Source organism: Balaenoptera ricei, chromosome 9 (assembly GCF_028023285.1).
Source record: "Balaenoptera ricei isolate mBalRic1 chromosome 9, mBalRic1.hap2, whole genome shotgun sequence".
Classification (NCBI taxonomy): Eukaryota; Metazoa; Chordata; class Mammalia; order Artiodactyla; family Balaenopteridae; genus Balaenoptera; species Balaenoptera ricei.
Window position 1 is genome coordinate 47,765,453 of NC_082647.1, and position 18,831 is coordinate 47,784,283.

Consider the following 18,831-nt stretch of genomic DNA (forward strand, 5'->3'; position numbering starts at 1 on the left):
ATTTAGAATGTGTTAAGTGCACTTACTCATTTAATCTTCTCATGTGTATGTAAAACAAGACTTTTATTCCCATTCTGTGGAGGAAGAGATTATGACATCAAGAGGTATCTCAGGGACATGCAGTTGGTTTAAGCAGCAGAGCCAGGACTACAGCCCAAAACATCTGCATCCAGCACCCGTGCTTCTGAACCCCATGTCCAAGCGCCTAGGTAAGCAGTGCAGGGCTGCCTCCTTTACTTTGTCTTGCCAAATTCTTTATCTGAAATATCGGTCAAGTCTGGCCTCTCCTTACTATACTTGCCTCACAATAACTCAGACCCTTGATATCTCTCCAGTCCACCTTATACACAGCTGCACAACAGCTGCCTTAGTCCAGTCACCACTCCACCTCTGCTCAGAAAATGTCACTGATTCCCCATGGCTTGACTGCGTCCTAGCATTGTGGGTTTTTCATGAGCTCATCTCAATCTATCCATCTTATTTATTTCCCTATACTCCCTGCCACAAATGCTACAAATCCTCTTCTCCGACATAGTCAACTTCCCACCTTGGTAGTTTGCTCTGTCCTTTACCATTTTCCAGCATCATTTCCACATCTACATATCCACCAATGTTCACATTCGAACTCAGATGCCACCCTCTCCAAAAAGACTTCTCCAAACTCCCCACTGGAGGCAAACACTTTCCTCTGGAATCCCATAGTGTTTTCCCCACATTTTTCTTATTGCACTTAATCACTTTATTAGAGTGATTTATAACAGGTCTTATGGTCTGCCATATTGAGAACTCTGTGTGACATGTTCTATGTCTGGTTTACCTTTGCTTCCTCCTACAAGAGGGTCTAGTAAGATTCCCTGCCATAGTAGCACTAAATAAGCTGTCAAAAGCACTTATACATACAGGAAACCAGAGTTATGGAGGAAGGTGTGCAAAGGTGGTGCATGGAGTGGGGTCTCTTGCCCCATGCATCCCCATGCTTTAGCTTCCAAGGGTGTGAACCTCCAGGGGTCTGCCCTCCTCATGGTCTCCACCACACTCCTTAGCCCTCCTTCCCATCGCCCAATCCTAAAGGACATCTGCCACGCACAGGGACTGACTGAAGGTTTGGCATGCCTTTAACAGTCTTCCAATACTTAGCCTAAAGGCAAAAGGACAGAGAGGAGGAATAAGGGTCCCTTTCCCAAACTTCACTGCTAGCAAATCAGGACAGACCTTCTGATGGCGAGTCATTCTGTGTGAGAAGATATTCTGTGATCCAAACTAGACTAAGTATATGGATATATGGTTTTGGAATCTGATAAAATAACTCTTTAAATGGAAAGTGGGCAAAAGGGGTCTCCTTTACCTTTTGGTGTGTGCGTGGTTGAATACAAGAAGATTTAATATTTTTCTTGTGTCTGTGCCTTTACTTATAACAAGTAATTTTTATTTCTGACAGTGATTTCTTTTTCAGATATTTGTTCAATAGAATTTACTCAAACACAAGACACATTCAGATATGTGAACAGACACTGTTCCCTCACTTAAGATGCGTCTTTATAGGGAACTGTTAAGTGCTAGCATCTGAGCAAGCATTATTGTGAGAAGTGTGGATGACCCCAGATCACCTCTTATTAAAGGAAAAATGATGACAAAAGTCTCTTGGTAAAAACTTCCCTCTTAAACAGCCCTCCACACACAGAGCTCTTCTTATCCAAACTCCTCCAGGACTGAGGCTGGGTTTCTTTTACATCCTCACAAAGTTTAACACACGTTCTCTATACACAGAGACAGGCTGGCAGTCTTTTTCGAACAAAAATTTCTATCTGATGTATTTTTATTCATATATTCATTAGATGAAGCACATGTCCCTACATGCTCCGTTTAAATCAGGGATTGTCCACCTTGGAACTGCTGACTTTTGGGGCTGGATAATTCTTAGCTGTGGAGGAGGTGTCCTGTGCATTGTAAGATAGGAAGCGGCATCGCTGACCTCCACCCACTAGATGCCGGTCGCATCCCCCAATTGTGACATCACAAATCTCTCCAGACACTGCCAAATTTCTCCTGAGGCAAAACTGCCCCCAGTTGAGAATACCGGGGCTAGATTAATAACACAAATATTTACAGCATGCTTCCTCTGTGCCAGGTATTATGCTAAGCAAATGCTTATATTCCTTATATGCTTAAGTGCATATGTTGGCTTATTTAAGATTTATAACCCTCTGAGGTAGGTACTGTTACAGTTACCCCCACTTTGAGAGGAAATGGGAACTGAGGGTTTAAGTGATTTGCCCAAGGTCACACAGCTGGTAAATGGTAGAGCTGAGATTAGAACCTGGGCACAACTAACTAGGTCTATGCTTTCCCCCCCACCCCCCAAGAATAAGTTTATTTTTTGTGTGTGTGATAAAATATGCATAACATAAAATTTACCATTTTAATAATTTAAAAGTGTATAATTCAGCAATTCAGTGGCATTACATACGTTCACAAAATTCTGCAATCATTCCCACTATCTAGTTCCAGAACATTTCCATCACCCAAAATGAAACCTTTTACCCAATTAAGCAGTCACTCACCATTCCCCTCTCCCTCCAGACTCTGGCAATGGCTAATCTGCTTTCTCTGTGGATTTGCCTATTCTGAATATTTCATGTAAATGCAATCATGCAATCTATGGTCTCTTGTGCCTAGTTTCTTTCAGTTAGCTTGTTTTCGAGATTCATCCATGCTGTAGCATCTATCAGTACTTTATTACTTTTTATTGCTGAATAATAATCCATTGTATGGATGTGCCACATTTTGTTTATACATTCTCCAGCTGATGTACATTTGGGTTGTTTTCACCTTTTGGCTATTGTGAATAGTGCTGCTAAGAATATTCTTGAACAAGTTTTTGTTTGAACACCTGTGTCAGTTCTTTTGGGTATAACAGTAAATCTATGCTTTTAACCACCCTCTAAACTACCTCTCATCCAAATAAAGTTCACATTTTAAAATATTCAGGAATTAAATGCCAGAATTACTCTCTTCCCCATTGTTAACCTGTTAACAACTCACAGGGCTGGTGTTCCCTGGTCTGGGTTTTAAAGAGGAGACTTTTTTTCTCCTTGAGTCCTCTGCCAAAGCAGCCATGACTTAAGATACTTCTGGAAGTAGGTGGGGCTATAAATAAATGGTGACATAAGCTTACCACTTCCCTTTTCCTTTTTTATAAATAAGGGTTGGATTCTATTTTCTATGCATGGCATCTCACTCTTCTTTGTCTCTATGATTAGGATCCTGGATCCAAGAAAGAATCAGGTAATGAGAAGGCAGTGGAAGTTTGTCAGATGAAGACAAGGAAGCACGAATGGGTCACTGGGCAGGAAAACATGGGGAAACGAAGCCTGTTGGGGTGCATGTGTACGTATAAAGTGCCCAGGATGGTGCAAGAAAGGAAACCCTTCTCTCTTCTCTGACTTTAGTAACCTAGCATCTTAAATCCATACGGGACCTCAGAAGCTCGTCTAATCAAAGGCCCCTTCTCCACCTGGCTGCAGGCAGACCCACGTCTTGGCCTCTGGGGACCACAACAGTCTGCCTTTTTAGTACCAATTTCTAGAAAAGGTGATTTACCATTCATCTGCAATTCTTCCATAGACTTCAAGTAAATTCCTGTGGTACATTTTAAAGAGGGCTTTTTGAAAGTGTCATCATCAATCCCAAGACAGTCTCTCCCCACTATTCCAATCCTGGTCCTAGTCATCCTGGGGCCCCTCTCACTTCCATCTCTTGAGCCTGAGTCCCCCCCTTGGGTGTTGAAAGCCTGAGCTATTTACCCCTGCTACCAATACTACCCTGTAGATGTAGGCATCTGCTGCCTTGTGGCAGTATATGAAATGAAAATCAATATTACTGATGCTGGTGAGGGTGTCATGAGGACAGCTCGCTAACAGACTGATGGTGTTTTTAAGAAGTGGCCCATTGCTGGGGAAAAAGGTTGGCAATGTATCAAATGCCTCATGTGCATTGATCGAATGATTCTGTTTCTAGGATTCTCTTAAGAAGGTCTTCAGACAAAGAATTAATACGTAGATAGATAGATAGATATTCATCATAATAATAACAAGAAATGAGAAAAGGCCTAAACATCCAAGACAGGGGAAAGGTTAAATACATTATGGTATAAACATGTAATGTTTATACGTTAGGTAGACACTAACAAAGATGATTAAAATCACTTTTAGTGATGAAGGGATATGCCCCTGATATAATGTTAGGTGAGAAGCAGGCTCTTGAACCATGATTTCAGGTTTGTAAGTAGATGCATGCAGAAAATATCAGAAGAAAAAACACCAAAATATCTCCAACACACCAAACAATTGGGAGGGGGCAACAGTTCTCTCTAGGTGGAGAAATTTTAATTGACATTTATTTTCTTCTTTATTGTTTCATGTATATTTTGAGCCTCCTACAGTGATTATGTTCTGGTTCTATTATATAAAAATACAGATTTTTAAAAAGTATATTATAAAGACTTTGTTAGCTTTCGTGTGCACAGATGATAGACTAACATCATAGGTAACCTTTGAGCTCACCTAATCCCACCTGCTCTTTTCACAGCTGAAGGGACTGAGGGTCAGAGAAGTTCAATGATTTGCACCTCCCTCCCCTCATCACAGAGCTATTCTACAACTAGATCTAGAACCAGGTCCAGACTCCAGGTTCTCTTGCCTGCAACCTTCGACAGCGAGTGCTTCTCACACTCAGGTGGATCTCAGGACCCCCGGAGGTCTGGTTCAAACACAGACTGCTGGGCCCCAGCTCCAGGGTTTCCGGCTCAGTCAGTGTGAGATCAGGGCTAAGAATCTGACTGAGAAAAGTTCCCGGGTGACGCTGACGTTGCTGCTCCAGGGACCACACTTTGAGGACCCGTTTTGTGCTTTCCTCTGTACCTGTGGGTCTCAGCCTTACCTGATCATTAGAATCACCTGGGGAACACAAATGACCAAACAAACAAAAGCCAGTTCAAGCTCCACCTAAGACCAATGAAATCCAAATTTCTGGGGATGGGCCTGGGCTTTAAAAAAAAAAAAAAAAAATCCCCCAGGGGATTCAAATGTGCTCCTAACATTGAAAACCACTGCACTAATCTCAAGCGCTTCAATTCAGGGGGATTATCAGAGAAGAGGGAAGTATGAATGGAGTAAATGCTATTGAAAACCACCCCACCATAGGAATCAACACCTTTTCAAACACAGAATGTGAAAATGCTTCTATTCACGCCCACCCCTCCCTCACCTCCCATCATGCCACTTAGAACTCCACAGACACTTAAAGGCAAAAATCCACACCATGGCCTATAGGGGCCTGCGTGGTCCAGCCCCTGCCACCTTCCCAGCCTCACCCTCCACCCTTTCTTCCCGCCACCTTAAGAATATATAACCATGACCTAGCAGTACGATTTTTAAATTATTACCTACGACCCTCCCCAGACTGCTAACTTTATGAGATCAGATACTGTGTGTGCTCAGGTCACAGTTAAAACTCCAGTGTCATACCTCAAACGTGGCACAAAGTAGGTGCTTGCTAAATTTTGCTGAATGAATGTCCATGGCTATAAGATATCTTGAAGTCAAAGTACCACTATAGAGGTTTATCATCATCACTACCTATTCATCTAGTCAATTTACTCTTTTGAGTCTCTGATATAAAATCCAGTGGCCATGCCCTTTGGGGTTTTCTTTTGACCAAGCTATCAGATTTTTGGTATCACAAGAAGGGGTACTGGAAACAGGGGGACTCTGCCCCAGGGTGAGGCCCTAAGGGTCACAACCAAGTTCAGGTCTAGAAAAATATTAAAAGTACCATTGTATATTTGTGGACTATATTATATTATATGGTATCTCTGTAACCAAGCAGAACCCTAGGGGCCTTCCCAGGACAGACCCCGCCCCTCCCCCCCACCATGTCCTCTGCCTGCCTCTTGTTTGTAGAAAAGATGTAGTCTCCAAGGCTTCCCCTGAGTCACACAAAAAAAGCCTGGCTCAAGAATTAATGATTGAAAGGATGTGAACATGTAGTGACAAAAATAGCAGTTGGGCTAGGAGAACTGGAAACAATTTAAACAGTAAATCAGCCATATGGCAGTCGCAGAATCTTTAGTTCCTCCCAGAAGTACACAGATAACAGTATCTGATGTACATTCCTGAGTCACTTTACAGATACTAAAGCCCCTACCAAATGAAAGAAGTTAACTACATGATGACCATGAGCATGTAGCCCCCAGTCGGGCTAGAGGGTGAGGATTGATAATGTTAACACCTGTGACACTGCCCTGTTACCTCACCATCAATCAGAGAATTGTGCACGAGCTGATCATATACCCTGCAACATCCCTCCCTCACCTTGCCTTTAAAAATGCTTCTCTGAAACCCATTGGGGAGTTTGGGCCTCTCAAGCATTAGCTGCCCTGGACTCCTTGTCTGGTGCCTTACAATAAATGCTGCACTTTCCTTCACCACAACCTGGTGTCAGTAGATTGGCTTTACGGCGCGTGGGTGAGTGGACCCAAGTTTGGTTCGGTAACATCTCTATTCTATGAGGAAGGTACAGCGGGAATCATTATTCTCATTTTTACAGATGAAGAAACCGAGGTCCTAACGGGCGTGTCCTGGGGAATGGAATCAGGTCTCCTGATTTTCTTCCTTTTTTTTTTTCTAAAGTTTTTTTGATGTGGACCATTTTTAGAGTCTTTATTGAATTTGCCACAATATTGCTTCTGTTTTATGTTTTGGTTTTTGGTGGCTGGCGTGTGGGGATCTTAGCTCCCTGACCAGGGATAGAACCTGCACCTCCTGCATTGGAAGGTGAAGTCCCAACCACTGGACCACCAGGGAAGTCCCCTCTCCTGATTTTCTTCCCATGGAAATCCCTGGCCCTCCTGTCGCAGCAGATCAGCAGTGGAAACCGCTCAGAGCTGACACGGGGCTCATTCCTCCTCTCTTTTCCTAGAGGACTTATTACAAACTTTTAAAATGGGCCCCCCCCCCCCAGGGTTCTTCTACTAGCTATACCTCCAGTGACTAGCATGAGGCCAACGTTAGCTCTCATGAAAGTTTTGTCTCATGAAAATAAACAAACCCACTTTTTTGCAGTCTATTTTTCTTGCCTTCCATCAAAATGACTTCTAATTTTAAAAGGTTGTTTTTATTTTCTTGCTTAGACCATCAGTGTATTTCCCACACATCTATCTGAGGTTCTGGGGTTGAGTGATGAGTCTGAACTGCACATTATTTCCCCAAAGCTACAAAATGTGAAATCCAGCCCAGATTCAGAGACACCCAGCAATATGCTGCAGTCATTCATTCAGCCCAGAATGCTGGTAAGAAATCTGTTTTTTCCTTTTGTTTTCACTCTCTCTGGGTCATACTTAAATATTTTTAATTGCTGGATATTGGTATATTAAATATATGCTTACTACTTATTATTTCAGTATTTAAAATACACACCCGTGTGTGTGTGTGTGTGTGTGTGTGTATGTGTGTGTGTGTCTGATTGAGAGAGAGAGATGGAGAGAATGCTTATGAGAGGACAGTGGATAGAGGGGCACGGAGATTTTCACTGTGGTTTTTGCTGTGGCATCCTACATCTGGTTCTCTGTTCTTGTTTGCAAGTGAAAAAACTAGAAATACTAAGTGAAAAAGCCCAAATCCCAAATTGCTGAATGATAATCAAAGCGGTAGTTTTCCTTTATCAACACTACTAAGCCCAGCCTGTTTGATCCTATGAACTCTGAACATTTCCCCAATACTGCCGAATCTCTGTTGCTTTGTCTAAGAACTGCCCCATTAGTGTTTGCTATATTCTTTGCTTGTGGTTTTCAGTCCTGAAAGAGGAGAAAGACAACAGAGGGATATGACTCAACTGCAAACTCATTCCCATGACAGCAAAAGAAATGAGAGACCAGGGTGGGACCCTGCCATCTTTCCCACCAACGTGCCAGTTAAAGCTGAATAATACTGGCTTTACTGGAGTCTGTCAAAGCATCAGGTATCAAGGGCTGAACTGGCTGTCTCCTAAAACTCCCAGTGACCTCCAAATCTGCTGTGTCCTGGTCCAAGGAGGAGAGACCTTTGACTCTGATGGCACAACACGCCCAGCTGCTGCTCTAATTGTTCTCCAGGGACAGAGGGCCACTCTCAATACAAGAGACACAAAAAGCCTGGAGGATTGGTCCTGCCGCCTCTCTTACAACTCATTTCCCTTCATCCACAAAAGTCAGCGTTCATCCCAAACTGAAGGCCTGTGTGGTCTCCAAAATGGACCAAACCACCTTGTTTGGAAGCACTCAAATAATCTGATGCTTCTTGGGGTGATTGATTGTGAAATGTTGAAATTGCTGTTCTTCCCACTTCATTTCTCCACCTGTTTTATTGAGGCTGATGTCAACAATTTTGGCTAATTGCTCCTGTTTCTCACAGTCTGCTTCGATGTAGACACAAAGTTACTCCCTGTTACAGAGAAAGACTTTTGGTTGCATTAAGCATTTCACACATTTCAACATGTAGTTGTTGGTATTTTGTTTCTGTGCACAATTTTTGAATGAGGAAAAAAAGAGGTTTACATCACAATGTAGTAACCCATTTCCTTACACAAGAACTTTAAAAATCGTAGTCAAATTTCTCAAATGCTGAGTTTCAGAAAGGACAGTAAGGTTATTTTCAAGAGAATGGAGCATTTGTGGAATCAAATTGCTAAACCTGCCTTACGACACTTTAGGTAACCTTTTATAAAACTAAGACCCAAACAGTCAATGCAAATTTTAAGGGAGAAGCAGCTATTACAAAGTTCCCAGCTGCTATTTTCCTTCTTGCCTGACGTGACTCTCTTCTCTTATTCAGTATTTATATCTTTTGCTTTCTATTTTCCTTCCTTTGCACCTTCCCATCTCCGGCCAAAGAAGTAGGTACCCCAAACGATTGATTTAGGGGTTTTATTACAAAAGTCAAAGATGCTCAATTTCTGGCTTATGGCCCCCAACAGTATAGTAGAATCCAAATGTATTTCTCTCTTACCCCCTCCCTGCCACTGTCGCTCACTCAACTGAGCCTGAGAAATCTCTGCCAGAGGCTATAAGTTTGCTGAATTACACTTTCTTGCCATACTGCAGTCTGGCAATTTGTAGAGCATAATGTGCCACATAGAGCCTCAAGCTGCTTTTCCACCAGGTTCTTTGGTCAGCAGCTGGATTAGGATGTACCTTTACTGAAAGAGAAAAATCAAATTAACCAGCTGTTTTCTGCATGCAAACTGTCCCACGTTGCAAATGACAAGAGACACCTATTAAATGTTTTTTTCAAAATTTCACACACAAAACACCTCAAATCCCCCACTGTGTTTTTTACAGTGAACAATCACCCAAACAAAACAGTCCTTGAGGCCACTCACAGCCGTGCAGCTGATCCTGCCCAATATAGTTCCTGGCGATATTTACCAACTCAGGAGTTCTGAAATACGGATGCCTGCGCATTCCAAATGTGAACCTAAGATGATTTCTGGCCTCCTGTGTGAGTGGTGACTGGGATTTTCAAATTCTGCAATTGAACCTCATACTTGTGTGTTGGGAAGACCAGCCTTATGCCAAGTATATGGCCCTGTAGCCCGTTCCCAGGTGGAATGTCAGAATACGTGTGATGATGCAGGCACTTCTACCAGCCACTGGCCAGCCCTGGGGAGAGACACTGTCATCCTAGTGTGTGCACATGAGTATTGCAGAGGGGCAGTTCAGTCTGAAATGACCACATCCAATTTGACCTCAGCTATGTTTTAATGCAATAAAATTATTCTTTAGTATGTTTAAATATAGGTTTTTTACTTCCTTCCTCCCTCCCTTCTTTCCTTCCTTCCCTCCCTCCCTTCCTTCCCTCTTTCAGCAAATATTTACTAAGTATCAATCATATGTCAGGCACTGTTTTAGGTCAACGGGATACAGTAGCGGACAACTGACAAAAATCTCTGCCCTCAGACAAGAAACAAAACTAGTAAATACATTATATAGTATTCTAGAAAGTGATAAATGCTACAAAGAAAAATAAACAAGAATACAGGATAGACATTAGTTATCGAAATTTGTGAACTGGCATTGAAACATTACAACAATGTTTTGTTGCACCAATTTTATAAACTTTTACAGTGCAATACGTGTTATTTTTCAGAGACAAACCAAAGTTTAATTTCTCAAGGTTCATGCTGTTTGCTTTAGCAGCATTTGATGGTGGATCTTTTATATACTTTTGTAATAGATGAAAAATAAACCAGATTGCAAATGCTTTTTCTTTCTTTTTTAAAGCAAACCATGTACCAAGTTTTCTGGTCCAAATTGTGTAGGATAAGTTAAATTGTGTTCTAATTACCGATATGAGTGTTTTTCTGTAAGTATAGTTATGTTGAAATAAAGTTTTAAAAAGCAAAAAAAAAAAAAAAAAATACAGGATAGAGAGTGATGGGGAGGGAGGATGCAATTTAAAACAGGATGGCCAGGAGAGGCCTCATTGAGAAGGTGACACCTTGGCCAAGACTGGTAGGAGGTGGTGGGTGAGCCGTGTTGATATCTGGAGGGCGAGCATTGCAAGCAGAGGGGACGGCAAATGCAAAGGTCCTGAGACAGGAGCAAGGTTGGCACGTTCAGGAAATAGCAAAGGTCAAGAGTGGCTAGAGCTGCGTGGACGAGGAGGAGAGGTGAGGCTCCCAAGGGCCTGGCGGGAGAGAGGAAGGGCTTCGCTTTTACTCTGAGTGACGTGAGCAGACACTGCGGGGCTCTGAACAGATGTGTGGTATGATCTGAATTACTTTTCAAAAGCATCGCTCTGACTGCTGTGTTGAGGACTGTAGGAGGGCAAGGGTGGAGGCAGGGAGGCCAGCCAGTTAGAGGCTATTATGGAAATCCAGGGGAAGAGAAGACAGTGGCTTGGGCCGGGGTGGGAGCAGCAGAGGTGGTGAGGAGGGGCCAGATTCTGGATATCATTTCAAGGTGGAGCCCAGAGGATCAGCTGACAGGTTGGATGTGGAGTGAGAGAGAAAAAGAGGAAGTGAGCCAGGCTGGGGCCTGTGACCCTTTGCTGCAGTGCTTGTACCTGGACAAATGTCTCCTGGAGCAACAAAATACAAATAAACTATAAGGGACTAAAAATAACTGTGTGCATGTGCAGTTGGGGCAAATTATGAACAAAATACAAGAAAAGACCAAAAAGCCCAACTGCCACTTCTGAAGAGCCTGGAGCAAAGGCAGGGCACTGCGCATGCCCCCTGCACACAGCACCACCAAAGGCATGGGCAGACCACCTAAGCCACCCTTCTGGCCCGACCCCTGGACACACCCCTACCCTCACCCCATATAAGAAACAAGCTTGCCCCCTCCTCAGCGAGCAAGCAAGCAAGCGAACCTGTGGTTTGTTCTCGCTGCCCCCTGCTGCAGCCCCAATAAAGCCTTGCCTGAACTTCTTGTCTGGCTTCTGATCAATTTCTACTGCTTAAGGAAGGCCAAGAACCCTGGTCGGTAACAGAAGGACTCCAGGATAATGGCACAGTTCGGGCCCTGAGCAACTAGAGAGATGACACTTCCATTACGAGAGATGAAGAAGACCACGGAAGAGGCAAGAGTGAGGGGGAAGGGCAGAACTCTGTTTGGAGCGTATGAACTCTGAGTAGGTAGCTGGACATACAACCTGGGTTCCAGGGAGAGGAGGGTGCTGGAGACACACTCCTGAGAGTTGCCATGACCAGATGGATTTACAGCAAGAGAGTGAGTGCAGACAGAGGACTGCAGAGGCCCCAGGACCGAGCCGTGGGCCACCCCAAGCATTACGAGGTCAGGAAATTGAGAAGGAACTAGCCAAAGAGAAAGGGGAGGCAAATTTGATATCCTCGAAGCCGAGGGAAAAGATGACCAACTGTGCCCAGTACCGCTGACAGGTCAGGTGTGATGGGGACTGAGAAACGACCATAGGATTTAGCAGCTTTTAGGCAAGTGAGTGATCACATTGACAAGAGCAGTTTCCAAGGAGCGGCAGGGGAAACCTGATTGCAGATGCTTTAAGAGAGAATAGGAGGAGATAGCGTTTGGAGCAGAGACTATTGTTAAGCTAGGAATGGAGAAGGTGGGAGCGAGAGGAACAGCAAAAAGGGGTGGGGAGAGGTGGGGTCCAGAGAGAATGTTTTTACTTTTAAGAAGGGAAGGAAGCCACTGTGATTCCCTCTGTCCATCATAAAACCATAGCCCGTGTGGAGAAGAGTCTGACTCCAATTTGGGTTAATGACTGTTGATGCTTTCATGTCAACCAGAAGGCCCGCCTGCCTCCTCCCTTGCTGCCAGCAGGACGTCAAAACCGCACAAGCCTCTGGGGGTGCAGCTCCCTCCTCTAGCCCCCCCCTCCCCCTTCCCCCCCACCCCCCAAACCCCCCTCCACCAAGCACCGCACAGCCCTAAGCCAGTTGTCCCTCCCAGCTCTCTCAGGCCATTTCCAGACCTGCTGGGGAATCTGTCCTGCTCTCTCCAGCAAGTCTCATTATGTGAGTAATAAAACTTCACATCCTCTTGATGGGCACGTGGCATCATCAGTATCAACATCAAGGCAAATTTTGGGTGGGGGAGGTCCATCCACCTCTGTGAAGTGGCTACAATGGCCTATTAGAACTGAAAAGCACCTTCATTGTGGCCCATGACCCTGACCTTCCACCTGCTGCTTACTGCTCTTCCACATTTGTTCAGTGCTCAGAACCCAGGACCCATTCTTTGAACACATGATATTCTTTTGTGAAGCCATGCCTCTGTACACGTGCTCCCTGCCACTTAAGACTTACCAAATATATTAGATTCATATCAGCAACAAAAGAGGAAAAAGCAACCCTAACAATTACTGGACACATATTGCACCAGGCACATTAACCATTGTCTCATTCAATCTGCACGACAGCACTGTGACAAAGATATTATTATCCCCTTTTCATAGATGAGGAAACCGAAGGTAAGAGGGCTCTCACTGCTCAAGCTTACACAGCTAATAAGTAGGATTTAAACACAGGATCAGTTGCTTCTGTAGTTCATACTCCTAAACTTCATGTGATTCTGCTTCCACATATTTGTCCGCCAGGAGGATGTAATATCCTGAGAAAGGACACTGCACTCATATTTTCTAATCTCTTTGGCATCAAGAACCAAAAAGCGCTCAGCAAAGATTTATAAATAAATGAATGTGTCTGGTCTGGCCAAATCTCCCCATTATACAAGGAACGTTAAGGTAAGTTAGCTGCCCAGGTTCTCACAGCAGTTAGTTGTAGAGTCAGGACAAAAAGCCAGGTCCTTGGAAGGCAGGTTCAAGCTCTTTCCACTGTGCAGCAATGGATCTGGTCAATATCCATGCTCTCCCAGGCTGCACAAGTTAAAACACACACAAACACACACACACACACACACACACACACACTAAAAAGCATATCAAATATAGGCAGGAAATTGCTAGACAATGTACACTGTTAAAATCATCTCAGAAAGTAATTTGGCCATCTGTATCAAGAGTTTCAAAATACTAATATCCTTTAATATTCTGTAATTCAAGAATTATAGATTCTAAGAATCTATCTTAAGGAAATGATCCTAAATACAGAAAGGCATTCATGGCAGCATTATTTCTAATATTAAAAATGGAATATATTGTGCATGTCCTAACCTTAGGAAATAGCTAAATAAGTATGATGCTCATGCTGCAATAAAAAATAATCTTTGTGAAGAGTGCACAGTAACAGGTTGTAATATACTATGTGAAAAAAGCAGGATAAAAAATTATAAATGTACTATGATTACAAATATATTTAAAAAGCCCCATGCATAGGAAATCACTGTAAGGAAATAGCCCAATGTATATATTTTCTGTATCTTTCATAGCTTCTTTAATTAATTACCATTATAATTGGAATGAGACAAAAAAGGAAAAACTTGCCAGAGAAACAAAAACCTTTTTTCCCCCAAGTTTGCATCAGTTTTGTTTTGTACTAAGAGGTCTTTACCTTAGAGGGAAAATTAGGTAAGTTTTAAGCATAACTAGAAACGAAATAAATCTAAAATATTAGAGTTTTCTGTGGTCTGGATCTCACAGCTATAATATATTTAAAGAAACTAAGATGTACAAAGCAAGTGGTTAAGTAATGTTATTAGACATGAAAACTCTTAACCTAGCAGGTATTAAGAAAGGATTCACTTTCGGTGGGGCTTAATACCTGCCATTTTATGGCATCTCTCTTTTTTTTTTTTTTAAACCTTTCACACTTTTTTTTTTTTTAAACTGTACTGGTATTTTTCTTCTTCTTTTTTTTTAAAGTATTTGTTTTTATTTATTTATTTATGGCTGTGTTGGGTCTCCGTTTCTGCGCGAGGGCTTTCTCTAGTTGTGGCAAGCGGGGGCCACTCTTCATCGCGGTGCGCGGGCCTCTCACTATCGCGGCCTCTCTTGTTGTGGAGCACAGGCTCCAGACGCGCAGGCTCAGTAATTGTGGCTCACGGGCCCAGCTGCTACGCGGCACGTGGGATCTTCCCAGACCAGGGCCCGAACCCGTGTTCCCTGAACTGGCAGGCAGATTCTCAACCACTGTGCCACCAGGGAAGCCCTATAGCATCTCTTGATATGAATTAAAATCTTTTCAAAATGCAAGACAGAACACTATTTTATGTAAAAACAAGATTTAAACCTCTGAAGAGATTTTGACCTTGAAATTAAAGTTTTCAGATAAAAATACTCTTTCTGTTATATATAATTGTTTGTAAGAGTCAGGAGTTAAAAGAAGGAATAAATATCAGGTTTGCATAACATAGATTTTTCTCTAAATAAATTTATTCAACCCCCCAAAATTACATCCTAGCATGTATAATATACCTATGAGACTTTAGCTTTTGTAATATTTCAATAATGATTTGGGATCGAGGAGCTTCTATTTTAAATAATTTAAATGTTTTCTAGTTTAATTTTTTCACTTCAGTCTTATAATAATAAAAATGAAATAGGGCTCCGTTTTTACTTTTTATCAGTAAAGAAGGTTTCCAGCCATCTCCTGAAGGGTTGTGTAAGAAACTAACACAGTAATCGACCATGCGCTATTTTGGTTGAAAATGCTTTGAGCTTATCAAACCCCTTGGTCATAGAAATGGCAAATACAACGGTGTTTGTTTGCTAAGAATTCCTTGGTAAGAGTAAAGACTCTGGAGCTAAGTTGTCTGTGTTCAAATTCCTGTTCCAACCCTTCCCAGCTGGGAGACCTCATGCCAAGTTACTTAGCCTCTCTGTGCCTCTTTCCCTGAAGTATGAAATGTGGATAATAATAGTAGTGCCTCACAGACGACTAAATGTGCAATTTAAGTTGTGAGTTGTAAATTGCTCAGATCCATGCCTGGCATCATTTTATATGTATATATGCATATATAATTCAATGAATAAATTAACTTTAACGATTATGCAGGTGATGCTTTCAAAGTAAGGCCTAATCTTAGGAAGGTGTTGACAACTGAGTTTAACTAAGACTACCTTTACTTGATGTGATATGGAGAAAAAATTCTTTTCTGATCTGCCACAGTTAAAAAACGCATGGTCATTTAAATTCAAGCAGAATCAACAGAGAGCCAAGTGTAAGCTAGAAGTATACTAACCACAAATGGCAGTTCTTCAAGGCATACGGTAGAACACATAGCGGGTTGCACAGAAGATGTGTAAATGCTGCAAAAGTAGGCTTGTCTCCTGAAATATTTTGATGATATCAGAAGGAACAAAGGTAACAGGGGTGTATGTTAGGATGTGAGTTTATAAAAAACAAACAGAATGAAGGAAGAAGTTGGAGCTTATATTGATCTTGGGGGTTAAAATATGGCTGGTCACCTTAGTCCTGGGCTCTAGCCTGGCACTCAGGGAAGAGCCTTCAAGACTCTTGGGGAACGGGGTGATCAGTAGCAGGACAGCCTGTGAACAGCTGAATGGGCTCAAAATCTTCACTCTCAGCTTCCTCACCTTGTACAATATGACTGGGTGTGGGGAGCACAGGGTGCTCCTTGCCCCTGTGATGCAGCAGGCTTTTTCGGAGAGTTGTGGAGCAGATAACAGATTTCTAAAAACAAACCATCAGCTACTTTCAGGAGTCACCAGGCCATCCTTGGTATATCCCCAGTAACTATTTTCAAAGACAGTTACACTAAATCCAGCTATAATGATTTAGACTTATATTTGTTTCCAAATAGTTCTTAGACTGAACTCATAGAATACTAAACATATTTTATGGTGACCCACTCAGGTTTCAAACTGGTGTTTCTAAACTATCAGTTATCCCAGTTGTTTTACGATTAAAGAAGTTTGTAAAATTCTACATATATCCCCTTCTTGGAGAATTACCTTTTGTATTACCATTTAGAAGTATCAGCATTTTCTAAACTTAATTGTAACCATATATGGCCAATGAGTATCTAGCAGTACTAGTGTCTGGGACACTAATCCTCGAAACTCAGGATTGTTCTGAGAATTAAGACAGATAACCCACATTGTCTGCAGTAACCAAAACACAACAAGGGCTCACAGAGGTTACCTATGATTATCATTAATAACAACTACTCTTTAAATAAGCTTAGCTAGTGATCCTGCTGTATCCTGAATGGTGTACATTTAAGAAGGCTGGTACTGGTTCTGCTAACTGGTCCTGAGTGACACTGTGGGGAGTGGAGATGGTTCTTTGTCTGCCACATGGCAAGTCATTCAAGGCAGCATGAGGCAAAGTAAGCACAGGATGACTGGCCACAGCTGATGGCCTAAAGTGCTTGGTAGGACGTCGGTTCCAGGCGGGTAGGGCAGGAAGCACCACCTCTGGGCACTCATTCCAAGATTTGTACACCAGTGCAAATGGGACACGGCGTGGCTGGTTCCTGTGGGTCCCTTAGAGTCACTGTGATGTCTCGCTGGACAGAGCCCAGGGTGTCATCTGAATCCCAGCATTCCATATCTTGACCTCTCAGCTCCCTGGTGCCAGTTAGTCTGAAGTCCCAAGATCTCTGGGCCCTGACACAAGGTCCTGGCGTCCACTCACCTTATTTTCCAAAACTCCTTGATGTATAAGAAACAGTCTCTTAGCCCCAAATGACATGTCCTAAAGGATCTGAATCCACAGGAAACTGCCCACTTGCCTGCTGCCCTGAGTCCTTCCAGAAAATCGTTGCGATCTGGCAAAAGCACAAAAACCGGCTGCCAAGATCCTAAGGAGAAGGAGTGCATGTGTGGGGCAGGTGGAAGCTTGGGGGGTGTCACTGCTCTGGGCACGCTTGCTCGGTCGTCGGCTGTTACTCTGGGCTCAACTGCTTGGCCCTGGCTTCCTAACATGGGTTCTGTTGCTGCGTTAAGAAGGCCTCCTGCTACTGCTCCAACGGAAATCTGGTGCCAAGGGCTTTTCTCTCAAAATTGGCATCATCCAAGGTGAGCACTGAATTCAGGAAAAGGGGGGGAGGTTTTCCTGCCACCATGTTGCCGGCATATTCCAGGCATGAGGGGGTGTTGGCGATCCAATTCTTCCCTCACAAAAAGCGAATAATACATGTCAATAAAAATGAGGCTCAAAGGGTGATGAAATGAGTTAAGGTAAGATTTCCTTCTGTTGGGTTCTAGGGTTCAGTTTCTAAGAATGAGGGGTGTGGTATTTTAACAATGGCTGCAAAACTCCTATCAAAAACAAAACAGTCCTGCAAAAACATTCCTCCTATCAAGATATGGGGTGGATGTCCTCTCCCAGGAAAGCTGGATGGGCTTGTGTTTACTTCAACCAGTAGAATATATGATGGCAACATGACATGATTCCCAAGGCTGGGTCATAAAAGGCAATGCAGCTTCTGCCTTGTCCGTGGAAACCCATACACTGGAGCTGTGAGCTGTCTTAGAAGAAGTTCAACTATACTGAGGCTGCCAAGTTTGGGGGAAACACATTTCATGGAGAGGACGCATGTAGACACTGATTTACACTCCTGCTAAGTTCAGTGCTCAAGTCATCCCACGTCAGGGGCCACATATGTGAACAAAGCAGTTTCCCAATAATTCCAGTCCCCAGCCATCACATTCCCCCAGCCTTTGCGCCTTCCCAGATGTGGCCCCAGACAGCATGGAGCAGAGGAAGTTATCCCCACTACAGCCGGTCCTAGTCCTGATCCACTGAACCTGTAACCATAATACAACAGATATTTTACATGACTAAGTTTTGAAATGGTTTGTTTCTCAGCAATAGTATCCAAAACAAGGTTTTAGTAACATGGTCTGTGAAAGTCCCTTCCACTCCCAAAGTAAAAAAGCTAATGGCCCTGGGGACCAAGCACATCTGTTTATTCAGGTATATGCCAAATCAACAAGTCTTCTTTAAAGGATTAATGCTCAGCAGTGTTACAGTGTTATGGTGGTAGGTTTTATTCAGAATGCATTTGTATTTTAGTTTCTCTGCACAAACAAAACATATGTGAAACAATGGCTATATTTTTTCCATTATAAGAAAAACACTATTCCAAGGACTGTATTAAAATAGGTTAAATGAGTAGGAATTTATAGACCCAACTATTTTAGTGTTTATGAAAATTAAGGTGTTTATGCTGTAGGGCAATAGAAATATATAATTACAATTTATTATGTCAGACACTGCTCTAGACACTTTACATTCCCTCTCTCCCATCCAACCATCCACCCATCCATCCATCCATCCATCCATTCACCCACCCAACCAATCAACCAACCAATGGACCAACAAACCAAACAATCAACCAACATCAAATGAACATCTCCTAAGTGTGAGGCACTGTGCTAGGCTCTG

At 42.8% G+C, this 18,831-nt stretch overlaps 1 protein-coding gene and 1 long non-coding RNA gene across 4 annotated transcripts in view; one reads left to right on the forward strand and one right to left on the reverse strand.

The window, feature by feature from the left end:
- The window catches only part of LOC132371911 (uncharacterized), a 179,184-nt gene extending 170,635 nt beyond the window's left edge, over positions 1–8,549 (forward strand). For both annotated transcript variants that reach the window (XR_009505008.1, XR_009505007.1), the window contains 2 exons: positions 7,190–7,348; positions 7,851–8,549. This is a non-coding gene — a long non-coding RNA (uncharacterized LOC132371911). The remainder of the gene's footprint in view (positions 1–7,189; positions 7,349–7,850) is intronic.
- Positions 1–18,831, reverse strand: part of CHN2 (chimerin 2) — a 325,324-nt gene that overhangs the window by 35,384 nt on the left and 271,109 nt on the right. The window lies entirely within an intron of this gene.